This window comes from Salmo salar, chromosome 27, assembly GCF_965601325.2.
Source record: "Salmo salar chromosome 27, fSalSal1, whole genome shotgun sequence".
Classification (NCBI taxonomy): Eukaryota; Metazoa; Chordata; class Actinopteri; order Salmoniformes; family Salmonidae; genus Salmo; species Salmo salar.
The window spans coordinates 3,643,153-3,658,920 of NC_138317.1; the positions used below are offsets into that span (position 1 = coordinate 3,643,153).

General features: G+C 42.0%; 1 long non-coding RNA gene across 1 annotated transcript; it reads left to right on the forward strand.

Moving 5' to 3' along the window:
* Positions 1-395: 395 nt before the first annotated feature.
* Positions 396-15,004, forward strand: LOC106588198 (uncharacterized). The gene is made up of 3 exons (XR_001324606.3): positions 396-912; positions 9,015-9,217; positions 13,564-15,004. It is a non-coding gene; the product is annotated as an uncharacterized LOC106588198 (long non-coding RNA).
* The last annotated feature ends 764 nt before the right edge of the window (positions 15,005-15,768 follow it).

Consider the following 15,768-nt stretch of genomic DNA (forward strand, 5'->3'; position numbering starts at 1 on the left):
TGGATTTAACACCAATAATAAAAGTATGTTGTTGCAACAGCATGTGTGGATATTGCAAAATGATTAAAAGTTATGCCAGCTCTCAAAAGACTAGCTCTGGGCAATTAGCAATGCTTACTGTAAGCAGAAAACAAATTACAATTTGGCAAATTACTTTATGGAAGTTTCTTTACTTCATGTCCTTTATAAAAGTTTGTGTTGCCACCTTGTGGTTATAGCTTGCACCTTACAGAGATATAAAACATTTGGTAGCAGTTATTACAACACTTCCTTTGACCGTTTGACTCTTGTTGGTGGCCTCTCATCACCTTCATAACAGTGGCGGTTCTAGACCATTTCAACTGGGGGGCCAAGCTGGGGCCAGTTGTACTGTTAGAGGAGCCAGTTACATTAGACGTTATTGTTGTCATATTGTTTTCTTCACTGCATTGCAGGCATTAGCAGGCAAAAGACCATGTTCATAATCATTAGTGTTCCGCGTTGCCGCTGTCTAATAACGGATGTAAAAAAAGAACGATAGCAAAAATGTGTTATGTCAAAATGATTTCATACTCCACATTTAGTTCATAAGTGGGTTGGTCGCGCCCACTAACTCCGGCTCCATGGGAACCGGGACTTTTGGACGAAGAACTCGGTTGAACCGCGAGGAGGAGGAAGATTTGTGACAGCGCACAAGGAAGGACACGCCTGCTCGTTACATCGACAGTTTGTGTGGGTAGACCGTGCGTGTTGTTCTGACGGAGAATTTATAATACTCACCTCTACTCAATGAACCTACCTTTCGCTTGTTATTTTGTCCCCGACGGTTGTGGTTTTCTGCGTCATAGCAACAGAGATGTAAATCAAGTTAGCCTCCACCTCTTCATTTGATATGCAGCTACTGACATAACCAGGAGCGCTGAAGTGACAGAGGTATTTCGGTGTTCCAGCGGCTTGTTTCTATTAGCTACGTTGAATACATTGGCTGTTGAAAATTGCGCCTCACTAGTCTACTAGGTACAGGTACAACACAAGGACATTGTTTAGGCTGTGTCAACCCGTGGGAAGAGCGTTACGTTATGCTTATTACCTTTTAGTCTACTCAGACTGGCCTACAGCTGTCAAGTAGCCTGGCCTACATCCTATAATAACCTTCCTCGAATAGAGAATAGTAAACCCGCGAATTAACACGGGTACCTTGTCTCCTAAGTGATGCTGTTTAATGAAATTAGACGACTTTCCTGTAGAGGGAATAGGCTAAGAGAACTGCTTGTTTTCTCTATGAGTGATTGACTTGGGATGAAAGAAGTGCAGGAGCTGTCTTTTCCATGTCGGTCCAATAGACTATGTTCACCGAAATTCACATATGACATTATGCTATAGAGACCTCTGATTATATACTGTTAAGGGTTTATACACAGTTTCCATGACTGCTCCATGACTTTTAACCAAATTGGCATGACTATTATTATAGCCTACATGAAAAAGTAAGCATTATTGACACTGGAAGCTAGCTGTGTCTGATCCCATGTAGACCTACCATATCTTGCCTTTGTGCCATTGATCAAGGTAGAACTGTACTGTTAGTCACATGTGGTCAACCCTCCATCTGGAGAACACCTTGGTGTGCAGGCTTGGAAAAACCCAAGTCTGCTTATCAAGGTGCTGTTGAGCAGCTGATGATTAGGCTATAATGTGGTTAGACTAGGGCTTAAACAAAAGCCTGCAAACCCATGCAGTAGTTATCATGGAGGATCCTTGATATCAAATATTGTACCATTACAAGCAAACACTTTTCTCTTTATACCATTTTTCCCTCATTCAATGAATCAGGGATCGAATGGATAAGCTAGGCTACTTCAAAGCAAAATATCTATCTAGACATGTTTATATATAAGCAAGTTATTTGTCATTTAGGCTATTCTTAGAATATTTTTTTCGTTGGCACAGTTACATGGCTACTGTTTAGTAGAAGGGAATCCCAGCTTTACAACTGTGCAGTTATTTAGGCTTTACAGTGCTGGTGGAAAGGCGACGACATAAATGTTTAGTTACCTAGCAAGATAACTGCTATACGTTATGTTTTGAATTGGCTATCTAGTTAGTCGGTTGCCTATCATTAGTTTATACCTTCTGCTGAAATGTCCTGCTCTCTCTTTGGGCAACCGCCCACTCCCAATGGCAGACACCCAGCACACACAGACATGCACTGAATTGCTGATATCTAGATGTTTAAGTGATTCATCATATTAAGTGCGCCCTTGATGAATTACATTAACAAAAAGTAGGACCTTACAAACCCTCATTTGACAACTTGGAACAGCGCGTCATGCGCATTCAAACAGGCGCATTTTCAATCTGCGCAATCTCGAACAGCCTACTGTCACACACATATTCACAGACAAGCAGCAAATACATTTGAACAATGCGGAATCAAGAAATGAATGCCCACTCCGAATTGCTATTCAATGCAGATCCCGCTTTCATTTTTTTTTATCAACCTTTTTTTTTTTGTGTGTGAATCTGGACCGTCAATAGGCTACTTTGTCACAGTTTCTAAACCCAGAAGCGCCGGGGCTTGGGGTTTGAGAAGTCAATAGGAGAAGTGGAAAAATTCTTGTTGAGTTGTTCATTTTCTCAAAATCTAAAGGCACAACCTAGATTGGAGCGAATGTCTTAAGTAGTTGAACATGTTACTACTCCAACCTCGTCAAAGTGAAAAACTGACACGTTTTCATTTTTTTCAAAAACAACTTTATATCATAGGATTTGATTTGTCAGCCTGCTAATGCGCAGTTCGCCGTGAGACGACTGTTGGACCGATGACGTGTTTCTATGCATGAGCATAGCCAGCCAACATCGCCATGAAATCGCATATAAGTGTAATAGAGGATTTCTATTGGAGAAGTAGTTTCTGCCTATCTTCATACTGTACTTTCTTTGACTTTGTTTTTATAGATGAGCCGGTATGCAATTCCCCAAAAATTATAAGTGTCGGTATGGCGCTCTGGACAGCTCCGGCCCAAGTCAAGCACTGACATACACAGCCTACAATTAAGATAGTTTTATTTCATTATGTCAATTGGCCGTTATCACAAGCCTAGAATTCTAATGGACAAATAACCCTATATTTGTCCATTTGCCTTGTTTTCCCAGTCACACATCTTGGGCAGTCATTTCAACATAACGCGTGAAAATGCTAGGGTCTGGTAGACTATTGTGGTTGTGGCCTAGTCTTAAAAAATAATGCACCCTAGGTGAAATCAACAGAAAGTTCAAGTTATATTCCTTCGGAACTTCTAGTTTAACAAGTTCCGCAAGACCGACTTGGATGGAATTAGGGATTTATCACGTCAATATGTATAGCCTCGATACCTGTAAAGCTCACAATGTGGGACAAGAAAGGCAGTTGATAGGCCTACCATCTAGGCTTTACAAACCAACTTTCCATATCATTTTTTTAAGAGGTTGTTTGTCAAAGAAAATGTCCTCCAACTTGAGATAAGACAGCAGGGTCTTTCCAAATGATTTCAGTTCATTTCTTACTGCAAACCTTTTGATTTGATGGTGGAAGTGGTCAGAAAGTGCCTTTGGTCCTCAATGACAAAATATTCAGGAGATAGAGGTGCTCAAAGTTGACCGATTTTGTATACCCCATGAGACGTCCATGTCTTAATCACTGAAAACGATAAATGGTTGAGTTTGATATTCTTTGAAAGCTTACAAACAGGGTTGTGAAATTATTCAATGATTTCTTGGAGAGAAAAAAATTGAATTAAACAATTGCCTTTTTAAAGCGTCAATTATCTAAAAATGCATAAACAGATTTTTATTTATTTTCACAAATGTTGTAGTTTAGACCCTATTTTGCATAATCTGAAGGGTTTATGTTGTGCCCGTCATCGGTTGAGACAAGGCATATTCTTCAATACAGGGTGGGTGTCATTCCAATCATAGAACTAGAATTAATAGAACGGAACTATCCCTTCAGACCCCTGCTGATACGCTATTGATATTTACATTTAATTGAAACTTTAACTTCCAATTACTACCAGAAAGATGGCCGCAGGTCCACCCACCGTCGAATGTCAAGTTAAATATCTCTATTCTATGATCTATATATTCTATGATTTCAATAGGTTTCCTTTTTAAAACAATTTATAACATTGGATATTCCCTCGCAAGTCAACATTCTCGGATGTGTGGCCCTTCAACCGTCTTTGTGGTACTATTTGAAATGTTGACTTTATTCACATTTTAGTACATTTATCAGCCAAAACATGACATCCACCCTGTATTCAAGAGTATGCTGTGTTTTATTTGATGGCAGGCACAACACAAACACCTCAGGTAAAGTACAATAGGGTCTAAGTTACAACATATATGAACATGAAGAAAATAGGAGTTTACACGTTTTTAGATAATTGATGTTAAAGCTTAATTCTTTTTTTATAGGTCATAAAACGGTTTGACAGTCCTGTTTGTAAGCTTTTAAATGATATCAAACTCAACCGTTTATCTTTTTCAGTGTTGAAGACATCGATGTCTAATGGTAGGGTAGGGTATGCAAAATGGATCAACTTTGAGCACCTCTAGCCTTTCCTGGAGTCGAATGACCAAAGCACCCTCTAGTGGCCTCATGTGTGGTCTGTTATTGATATTTGTAATAATTTAATAATTAATAAACATTAGTTTTCTTAAACCTCTGAAAATCTGGTATTTTTATGTCAAACTGTTTCTTTATATTTCAGTCTTCTGTGATGTACAGTTGAGGTCGGAAGTTTACATACACTTAGGTTGGAGGCAATAAAACTAGTTTTTCAACCACTCCACAAAGTTCTTGTTAACAAACTATAGTTTTAGCAAGTCCGTTAGGACATCTACTTTGTGCATGACACAAGTAATTTTTCCAACAAGTGTTTACAGACAGATTATTTCACTTATAATTCACTGTATCACAATTCCAGTGGGTCAGAAGTTTACGTACACTAACTTGACTGTGCCTTTAAACAGCTTGGAAAATTCCAGAAATTGACGTCATGACTTTAGAAGCTTCTGATAGGCTAATTGACATCATTTGAGTCAATTGGAGGTGTACCTGTGGATGTATTTCAAGGCCTACCTTCAAACTCAGTGCCTCTTTGCTTGACATCATGGGAAAATCAAAAGAAATCAGTCAAGACCTCAGAAAAAAAATTGTTCATCCTTGGGAGCAATTTCCAAACGCCTGAAGGTACCACATTCATCTGTTCAAACAATAGTACGCAAGTATAAACACCATGGGACCATGCAGCCGTCATACCGCTCAGGAAGGAGACGCGTTCTGTCTCCTAGAGATGAACGTACTTTGGTGCGAAAAGTGCAAATCAATCCCACAACAACAGCAAAGGACCTTGTGAAGATGCTGGTGGAAACAGGTACAAAAGTACCTATCCACAGTAAAACGAGTCCTATATCGACATAAATCAAATCAAATGTACTTATATAGCCCTTCTTACATCAGCTGATATCTCAAAGTGCTGTACAGAAACCCAGCCTAAAACCCCAAACAGCAAGCAATGCAGGTGTAGGAGCACGGTGGCTAGGAAAAACTCCCTAGAAAGGCCAAAACCTAGGAAGAAACCTAGAGAGGAACCAGGCTATGAGGGGTGGCCAGTCCTCTTCTGGCTGTGCCGGGTGGAGATTATAACAGCACATGGCCTAGATGTTCAAATGTTCATAAATGACCAGCATGGTCAAATAATAATAATCATAGTAGTTGTCGAGGGTGCAACAAGTCAGTAACACATAACCTCAAAGGCTGCTCAGTAAGGAAGAAGCCACTGCTCCAAAACCGCCATAAAAAAGCCAGACTACGGTTTGCAACTGCACATGGGGACAAAGATCATACTTTTTGGAGAAATATCCTCTGGTCTGATGAAACAAAAATAGAACTGTTTGGCCAAAATCACCATTGTTATGTTTGGAGGAAAAAGGGGGAGGCTTGCAAGCCGAAGAACACCATCCCAACCGTGAAGCACAGTGGTGGCAGCATCATGTTGTGGGGGTGCTTTGCTGCAGGAGGGGCTGGTGCACTTCACAAAATAGATGGCATCATGAGGGAGGAAAATTATGTGGATATATTGAAGCAACATCTCAAGACATCAGTCAGGAAGTTAAAGCTTGGTCGCAAATGGTTGGTCGCCTCCTCTCCACCCTCTCCGAGTTGGGCATCTCCGGCGCGGCCCACGCTTGGATTGCATCCTACCTGACAGGTCGCTCCTACCAGGTGGCGTGGCGAGAATCTGTCTCCGCACCATGCGCTCTCACCACTGGTGTCCCCCAGGGCTCTGTTCTAGGCCCTCTCCTATTCTCGCTATACACCAAGTCACTTGGCTCTGTCATATCCTCACATGGTCTCTCCTATCATTGCTATGCAGACGACACACAATTAATCTTCTCCTTTCCCCCTTCTGATAACCAGGCGGCGAATCGCATCTCTGCATGTCTGTCAGACATATCAGTGTGGATGACGGATCACCAGCTCAAGCTGAACCTCGGCAAGACGGAGCTGCTCTTCCTCCCGGGGAAGGACTGCCCCTTCCATGATCTCGCCATCACGGTTGACAACTCCCTTGTGTCCTCCTCCCAGAGTGCTAAGAACCTTGGCGTGATTCTGGACAACACCCTGTCGTTCTCCACTAACATCAAGGCGGTGACCCGATCCTGTAGGTTCATGCTCTACAACATTCGCAGAGTACGACCCTGCCTCACACAGGAAGCGGCGCAGGTCCTAATCCAGGCACTTGTCATCTCCCGTCTGGATTACTGCAACTCGCTGTTGGCTGGGCTCCCTGCCTGTGCCATTAAACCCCTACAACTCATCCAGAACGCCGCAGCCCGTCTGGTGTTCAACCTTCCCAAGTTCTCTCACGTCACCCCGCTCCTCCGCTCTCTCCACTGGCTTCCAGTTGAAGCTCGCATCCGCTACAAGACCATGGTGATTGCCTACGGAGCTGTGAAGGGAACGGCACCTCCATACCTTCAGGCTCTGATCAGGCCCTACACCCAAACAAGGGCACTGCGTTCATCCACCACTGGCCTGCTGGCCCCCCTACCTCTGAGGAAGCACAGTTCCCGCTCAGCCCAGTCAAAACTGTTCGCTGCTCTGGCACCCCAATGGTGGAACAAGCTCCCTCACGACGCCAGGACAGCGGAGTCAATCACCACCTTCCGGAGACACCTGAAACCCCACCTCTTTAAGGAATACCTAGGATAGGATAAAGTAATCCTTCTAACCCCCCCCCCCCTTAAAAGATTTAGATGCACTATTGTAAAGTGGTTGTTCCACTGGATATCATAAGGTGAATGCACCATTTTGTAAGTCTGCTAAATGACTTAAATGTAAATGTAATGTAATGTAAATGGGTCTTCCAAATGGACAATGACCCCAAGCATACTTCCAAAGTTGTGGCAAAATGGCTTAAGGACAACAAAGTCAAGGTATTGGAGTGGCCATCACAACGCCCTGAACTGAATCCCATAGAACATTTGTGGCCAGAACTGAGAAAGCGTGTGCGAGCAAGCAGGGCTACAAACCTGACTCAGTTACACCAGCTCTGTCAGGAGGAATGGGCCAAAATTAATCTCTTTGAGCCAATCTGTTGTGTTGTGACAAGGTAGGGGTGGTATACAGAAGATAGCCCTGTTTGGTAAAAGACCAAGTCCATATTATGGCAAGAACAGCTCAAATAAGCAAAGAGAAACAACAGTCCATCATTACTTTAAGACATAAAGGTCAGTCAGTCTGGAAAATTTCAAGAACTTTGAAAGTTTCTTCAAGTGCAGTCGCAAAAACCATCAAGCTCTATGATGAAACTATCTCTCATGAGGACCGCCACAGGAAAGGAAGACCCAGAGTTACCTCTAATGAATTTATCCACTGCAACAAAGTTACTAGCCTCAGAAATTGCAGCCCAAATAAATGCTTCACAGAGTTCAAGTAACAGACACATCTCAACATCAACTGTTCAGTGGAGACTGAGTGAATCAGGCCTTCATGGTCGAATTGCTGCAAAGAAACCACTACGAAAGGACACCAATAATAAGAAGAGACTTGCTTCGGCCAAGAAATACAAGCAATGGACATTAGACCGGTGGAAAATCTGTCCTTTGGTCTGATGAGTCCAAATGTGAGATTTTTGGTTCCAACCACCGTGTCTTTGTGAGACACAGTGTAGGTGAACGGATGATCGCATGTGTGGTTTCCACTGTGAAGCATGGAGGAGGAGGTGTGATGGTGTGGTGGTGCTTTGCTGGTGACACTGACAGTGATTTATTTAGAATTCAAGGAACACTTATCCAGCATGGCTACCACAGCATTCTGCAGCGATACGCCATCCCATCTGGTTTGCACTTAGATGGGACTATCATTTGTTTTCAAGAGGACAATGACCCAACACACCTCCAGGCTGTGTAAGGGCTATTTGACCAAGAAGGAGAGTGATGGAGTGCTGCATCAGATGACTTGGCATTCTCCTGACCTCAACCCAATTGAGATGGTTTGGGATGAGTCGGACCGAAGAGTGAAGGAAAAGCAGCCAACAAGTGCTCAGCATATGTAGGAACTCCTTCAAGACCTTTGGAAAAGCATTCCAGGTGAAGCTGGTTGAGAGAATGCCAAGAGTGTGCAAAGCTGTCATCAAGGCAAAGGGTGGCTACTTTGAAGAATCTAAAATATATTTTGCTTTGTTTACCACTTTTTTTGTTTACTACATGCTTCCAAACGTGTTGTTATTTCAAAGTTTTGATGCCTTCACTATTATTGTACAATGTAGAAAATAGTAAAAAAAATTAAGAAAAACCCTTGAATGAGTAGTTGTGTCCAAACTTTTGACTGGTACTGTATATTATGTGCACATGCGCTTGCAGGTGTGTGACTATGTGTCTACTAGTGCGTCAGCTGTGTGAATTTGTGTATCCTATTTATTTTCCCTTACGCTATGGTTCTTTCTCTCCCTTCTCCCTTCTCTCTCTCTAACTCCTTTGGATGGCAGTGCAGCGGAAGATGGACATCCGGAGTGGCATACAAAAGGCAGTGGAGCCCCTCCCTGCCTCTCTCCCCTCTTCCCCTCAACAGTCGGGTGCCCATCAGCAGAGCGAGCCGGAGGACAGCCAGGCAGAACGGAGTGCCAGGCCCACCGCTGACAACCACAGCAACGACACCCAGCCAGCCGCCGGCCACCGAGACGACAAAAAAGTAAGTCTCTCCTTTATTTTCTCCTTCCACATCGCCTGTGTGTGTGAGTGTACACCTGTGTGTTAACGTGTGTGTGTGTGTGTGTGGGGGGGGGGCTGTTTCTGTTTGCAGGAAAGGCTCCCTCTAATGTTAAAAAGAGACAGACTTGATCGCTTGTATGCGGGGGGGGGGGGGGTGTGTGTGTGTGTGTGTGTGTGTGTGTGTGTGTGTGTGTGTGTGTGTGTGTGTGTGTGTGTGTGTGTGTGTGTGTGTGTGTGTGTGTGTGTGTGTGTGTGTGTGTGTGTGTGTGTGTGTGTGTGGAACGACGTGTTGTATTGTTACAGTTACAGCTATCTGGGGAAATCCATTGATTATTCAAGGGTAGATTTAATGTGGTAATGTGTGCCCAGTTTGTATTGACTAGTTTCTTTGGGTGAGTAATTCATTGGCCTAAGCTACTTTAGTTCGTTATCTTACAGCTGCTAGCATGCACCATTTTACGATAAGCTGTGGGCATGGTTGTCTAAACATTTATGCATTAATACAGGTGCTGCCAGTAATTTCGACTGGCTGGCATAATTGCGGAACAGCAAAATGCCATCCAATGCCACGCAAAGATAAAATGAAACTGGATCTGAATTGGTGGTTTCAAAGGCATGCGATGTGCACGTTAAAAGCAATGAGCCATGGTACATTTATGACTACGGTGGGATAGAGCAGGTCAATAATATAGCTGTAGCTGTACCTGTACCTTGAATTATCTTTTTAAAATTCCACAATAATCGGTTCATTCTTATTATAGAATATATGACAAAGCGACTTAGTTATGCTTGAATACGGGCATTTCTATCGAAAAAGACCCATGGGCACCAACATGTGAAGTTCATAAGAGCATATCAAATTGGGTGTTAAATGAAAGCTAAGAGTCTATATTTTTGGGAAATGAAGTCGTAGATACATTTTCAACCATTTTCCATCTTAAAAATGAGGCCTAAGTAAAAGGCTTTGATTTTTGGATAAACAGATGGAAAGGGGTCTTAGGATACATCTACCAGAAACATTCTTAAAAGTGATCAAAAATACACAAACATCAAAACACAATAATATTGACGTAAAGACCTCTGCCAACTAATGTTAGCAGTTATATTATGTTGGAGAAATGGTTTACCTTCTGTAAGTTTAAGAAGTATTGCCTTGTAATTCCGTTAGCAAAACCCCACATATCTTGAAGATGTTTTCTCATTTCTCTCCCTCATGAGGAGGGAGGACAATGAAAGTTCACAGAAGTAACAAGTAAAGGTAGACCTACCAATGCATTTGTTATTTTACTGATATCAATTTTGTTTATTAATTGATTGAAACTCATAATTCCGTTACCAAATTTAAAACGGAATTACCCAAAAATCTGAAACGGAATTACCGCACCTGAATTGGCTACAATGGGAAATCATAATAGTCAGAAATCACAGTTGGGTCACCTGTTCAGCCCTCCCTTCCACTGGCATACTTTTCTTTCTCTTTCTGTTGTTTGGTGGTCAAACCAAGTGTTGAAACAGTCTGAGTCTGGACAACCCCTCCCTATCTCTCTCCCTCTCTATCTGCCTTTCTCTCTCCCTCTCTAGTTGATGACACCTCTCCCAGCTCTTACGGACACCTACCCTTGAGCCCCCTGGGTACACAAGAAAGTGGATATTGACACCCACCACCTCAAATCAAACTTTATTTGTCACATGCGCCGAATACATCAAGTGTAGACCTTACCGTGAAATGATTACTTACAAGCCCTTAACCAACAGTGCAGTTCAAGAAGAGTTTAGAAAATATTTACCAAATAAACTAAAGTAAAAAATGATAAAAAGTAACACAATAACATAACAATAACGAGGCTATATACAGGGGGTACAGTGTGCGGGGGTACAGGTTAGTTGAGGTAATTTGTACATGTAGGTAGGGGTGAAGTGACTATGCACAGATAATCAACAGCAAGGAGCAGCAGCGTACAAAACAAATGGGGGGGGGGGGGTCAATGTAAATAGTCCGGTGGCTAGTTGATTAATTGTTCAGCAGTGATGTACTGGGCCGTACACTCTACCCTCTGTAGTGCCTTACGGTCAGAGGCCGAGCAGTTGCCATATCAGGCGGTGATGCAACCAGTCAGGATGCTCTCGATGGTGTAGCTGTAGAACGTTTTGAGGATCTAGGGACCCATGCCAAATCTTTTCAGTCTTCTGAGGGGGAAAAGGTTTTGTCGTGCCCTCTTCACAACTGTCTTGGTGTGTTTGGACCATGATAGTTTGTTGGTGATGTGGACGCCAAGGAACTTGAAACTCTCGACCCGTTCCACTACAGCCCCGTCTCAGATTGTTCTGAAATCGTTTCTGTTGTTGGAAACAGATAGGATTAGCATTCCTGCAACATTTTGTTGAAATATAATTTGACACATCCAACATCCTGATAGTACCAGGTTCTGACCACTAGTTGGTGCTGTTCCCATTATTAGCTAAAAAAGTTTGCTAAAGGGATAGTTCACCCAAATTACAAAAATACATAATGGTTTCCTTACCTTTTAACCTCTTATAGAACCCCTAGAGTTGATTGACGCACTGGTGCTAGAGCAGTGTTTGTCAGACCATGAGACATCCTGAAAGTTGGTCTTCTTATGAAAACGTCTGTAGAAGTGATGCGCGGGTTGACTCATAACTCGCAGTCCCCGCGGGCGGGTTGAATAAAGATAAAGAAAATACCTACACAGTCAATCGCCAAATAATGCTTTTGGGAATGGGCAGAAAAAGTTAACGTCAATCTACGGAGGCAAAAGGGACATTGTCGAAGTTTAATTCAATAAGACAAAAGCTGCGAAAGGAGAGTTGAAAATTAAGAGAAGAAGGGCCAGCAAAAGAATGTTTGGAAAATATTGGGTGAAGTGGTAAAAGAGGATGATTGCAGTGCCTGCTATGTTATTTGTGATGATTGTGAGGCACTATACACATTAGACAGTCACATGACAGGACTTCAAATAGGCCTATGGCATGTCAAGGGAACTGTAGCCTATTGTTTAGATGTGTTAAATGGAAACTGAAATCTGGACAGTGACTGTAGGTGTATAACCTCACAAATAGCCTTAATAATAACTCCTGCAGAGTTAAGCTTTTCTTGCAGTAAAACGATACACCAAATGTAGTAAAAATGTGGACTTGGGAACAGGAGTGGAGAAATAGGATTTCTTTCTTTCTGCATCTTGTGAGAATGCAATTCTCAGTTAGATACCATCTGTAGAGGTGCTGTCTTCATCATAAAAGTTTGATTAGTATTTCAACCAAATAAAATATGCATTGAAGCCGAACTGAAATCTTATGAGAAACACTTTGGGTGGTTTTCACAGCTTTCTTTTTCCTTACAACCGGTCAAACTGATGTCATTTGGAAATGCACAGTAAATCGTTCAATTTTTTTAGTTTTGTCGCGTTATTGTATTTTCTCCCCAGTCCCTAAATGTCTTTGCTCCGTGAAAGATGACGGACAAAACTTTACCAATGTCAACTAGATTGAAGCATTCATACTATTGATCCATTACATTATTCTGTTGGGCAAGGATTATTTAGTCTTCTAGGGCAACATATAATGACAAAAGAGAAGCTACATGAATCTAATTATAGACAAGTTGACTAACAAATAGCCTACCAAAATGTCGGAAATTATAAGCAGAAACATCTAAAACAGCCAACAACAAATCCTGCACGCCTGTCAAATTGTTCTGCAGTCTTTGACTGTAGCCTATAGCACATGTTCCTTATTTGCGGGTTAGGGTTGGGTGCGGGGCTCAGATTTTCACTTTGTCTCATAGTCGGGCAGTTGTGGATGGGTTATTAGCAATTGCAGGCGGGTGAACCAACAGCTGACCGCGCACCACTAGTCTGTAGTGTCTGAACGATTTGACCTAAAAACTATTATTACCACTCTATGGGAAAGGGGAGATTCTCACGAACACAATAGTTTTCTCCGTGTTGTGCTTTACCGGTACTAGTTTTAAAAAATATATGGAAGTATGAAGGTAGTGGTTAAATATGTGTAAAAAAACAACAAATACTTCCTGCGCTTTCTTATATCTCGTAAGTATAGGACAAACAGTTCAAAACCTTGATTCTTATCATTTATTGTTTGCCATTTATGAATGTGTTTTTTTTTTTTATACCTAAAGGGGTCCTACAATTCAAAATCAAATTGCTAAATGATCCATAGTATGACCATCTTGAAATAATTCCATGTGTCAGCTCAGAGCTCAATGCTTATCTTATCTGTTGTCTAACGAGAACAATCTAACAAAATAACATGGAACTACCCCCCTCTCTTTCCCTTTACTTTAACCAGCTTCCTCACCCACTGAGCACCGATCGAAACCGGACGTCTATGGACGTTGAAAAGTTGTCGAAATTTCCTCCCAGGCCTTGATGTTAACATCCACAGACGGACCAGCCTGGACCAAATCTGAACCTATCATGGAAGAATGTTTCACGAGTTTGGATAGTGCAGTACAGAGAGTAGAGCACAGTAGAGTACAGTCCAATACAATACAGTGGTGCAGTACAATATACTACAGTACAGTACAATACAATACAGTACAGTACAGTACAGTACAGTACAGTACAGTACAGTACAATACAATACAGTAGAGTAAAGGAAAGTATAGTAGAGTACAGAATTCATTAGTTGCACCTCCGTCACTCGGTCACATCATGCCATTGTTATGAACGTTCTCAAGCCGCCCTCTATCAGCGGCGCCATACTGGTGCCCAAAAGTCGTGATGAACCCAGTCATTCTGGACGGAGGCTAACTACTGTTTAGTCTAAACTACACTATAGTGCCTGGAAATACGATTACATTGCCAAAGTAGTCAAATGTTTAGTAGGAAAGAACTTTGGCAGCATTATCATGTCGTCAAAGTTTCTTTAGACAGATAGCAATGTTCTCATTAGCTACCAAAGTTCGTTAAAAATACTTAGCAATGCTAACGGTAGCTAGCAAAAATCTGGTGGCCTCCCCTCAACCTTAGCAATCTACTAATTATTTGCCTCCTTTTGAATGTCATTATATTTCCAAGCCACTGTAATGCACTTATGATGAAATCTTCATCAGCGCTCACTGATGATGCATTGAGTAGAATTCTGTCGGGCAACAGTCCAAAAATAACTTTTGAAACAATATTGTTACGAAACATGCAACCCATGAATTTTGTACTGTATTCTACTATACTGCTATAATCTACTTTACTGTACTCTACTGTACTCTACTGAACTTTACTCTACTCTACCCTACTCTACTCTGCTGTGCTTTTCTGTGCTGTATTGTACTGCACTGTACTTTACTGTGCTCTGCTGTGCTGCACTGTGCTGTATTGTACTGCACTGTACTTTACTGTGCTCTGCTGTGCTGCGCTGTGATGTCCAAACTTCTGAAACCTGAGGAGAATAACATTCATATCCATAATTATGCATTTCTGTGTAGTACAGATCAGGGACCCATGATGTAATTCTGTTACCATAATTCCGTTACCGCGTGTAAATCCACTTCACTTACTGTAGTTCAGTAACCAAAAGAGATTTTTTCAAAGCTGACACCCCATTGTTTCTGCAGACATCTTTGAATCTTCATTCGGAGGAGATATTTATGCATTTTTGGAAAACTTGGAGGCATAAAAACCTGAAGGAGATTTCACCGTAATACCTTTACCAAAGTTTGCATCTGCACAGTTCTTTAACAAAATTAGTTTTTGTACATATTTCAGTGGAAATTCTTAAAAGTTGTCATTTTGTATAGGCCCAGTGGCGTGCCTCCAGTGCGCGCCTTTGTTCCAACCACCCTCCTGCAAATCCTCAATGTTTTATTTTTGGCATACATTTTGAAATGAAAAATAATTGAGTTAATGCGTAATTACATTACAGTGGAATTGTCCATACATACCAACTGAGCTACAGAGTTACTGAGCTTGTGTGTCTAGGGCCTGTGTGTACATGTACTGTTTCCCAATCATGGCCCCGGGGAGCCAAAGCGGGGCACATTTTAGTTTTTGCCCTAGCATTAACACGTCTGATTCAACCAAAAGCTTGATGAGTTGATTAGTTCAGCCAAGTGTGTTAGTTATATGGCAAAAACTAAAAATGTGCACACCTTTGTGTACCCAGGATTGGGAAACACTGTGGGAGTAAATACGCTCAGCATATGGCCTTCATCAACATGCAGAATGACAGCAGCCTCCACTCCCCCTCCCTCCGTCTATGCCATGTCAATCACCGGGCCTGGCAGGAACCTCAACCCTCCTCCATCAATCATCACAGAGAGACAGTAGGCCTTGGCTGATAGGAGGGCAGGCCTATGGAGACCACCAGAGTAAACACAACACAGCACAGAGAAAAACACACTACTTTATAGCCTGCTGTTGCTAATTTGGATGTATGTCTTGCCATGGAAAGTCATTGATTTGAAGCTCAAAGTCATGTGAAGTCTGGTGTCACGGTGAAGAAAGAAAACACTCCAGATGAAGATACAGTTCTCTGATTACTTATCCTTGGCTTTGG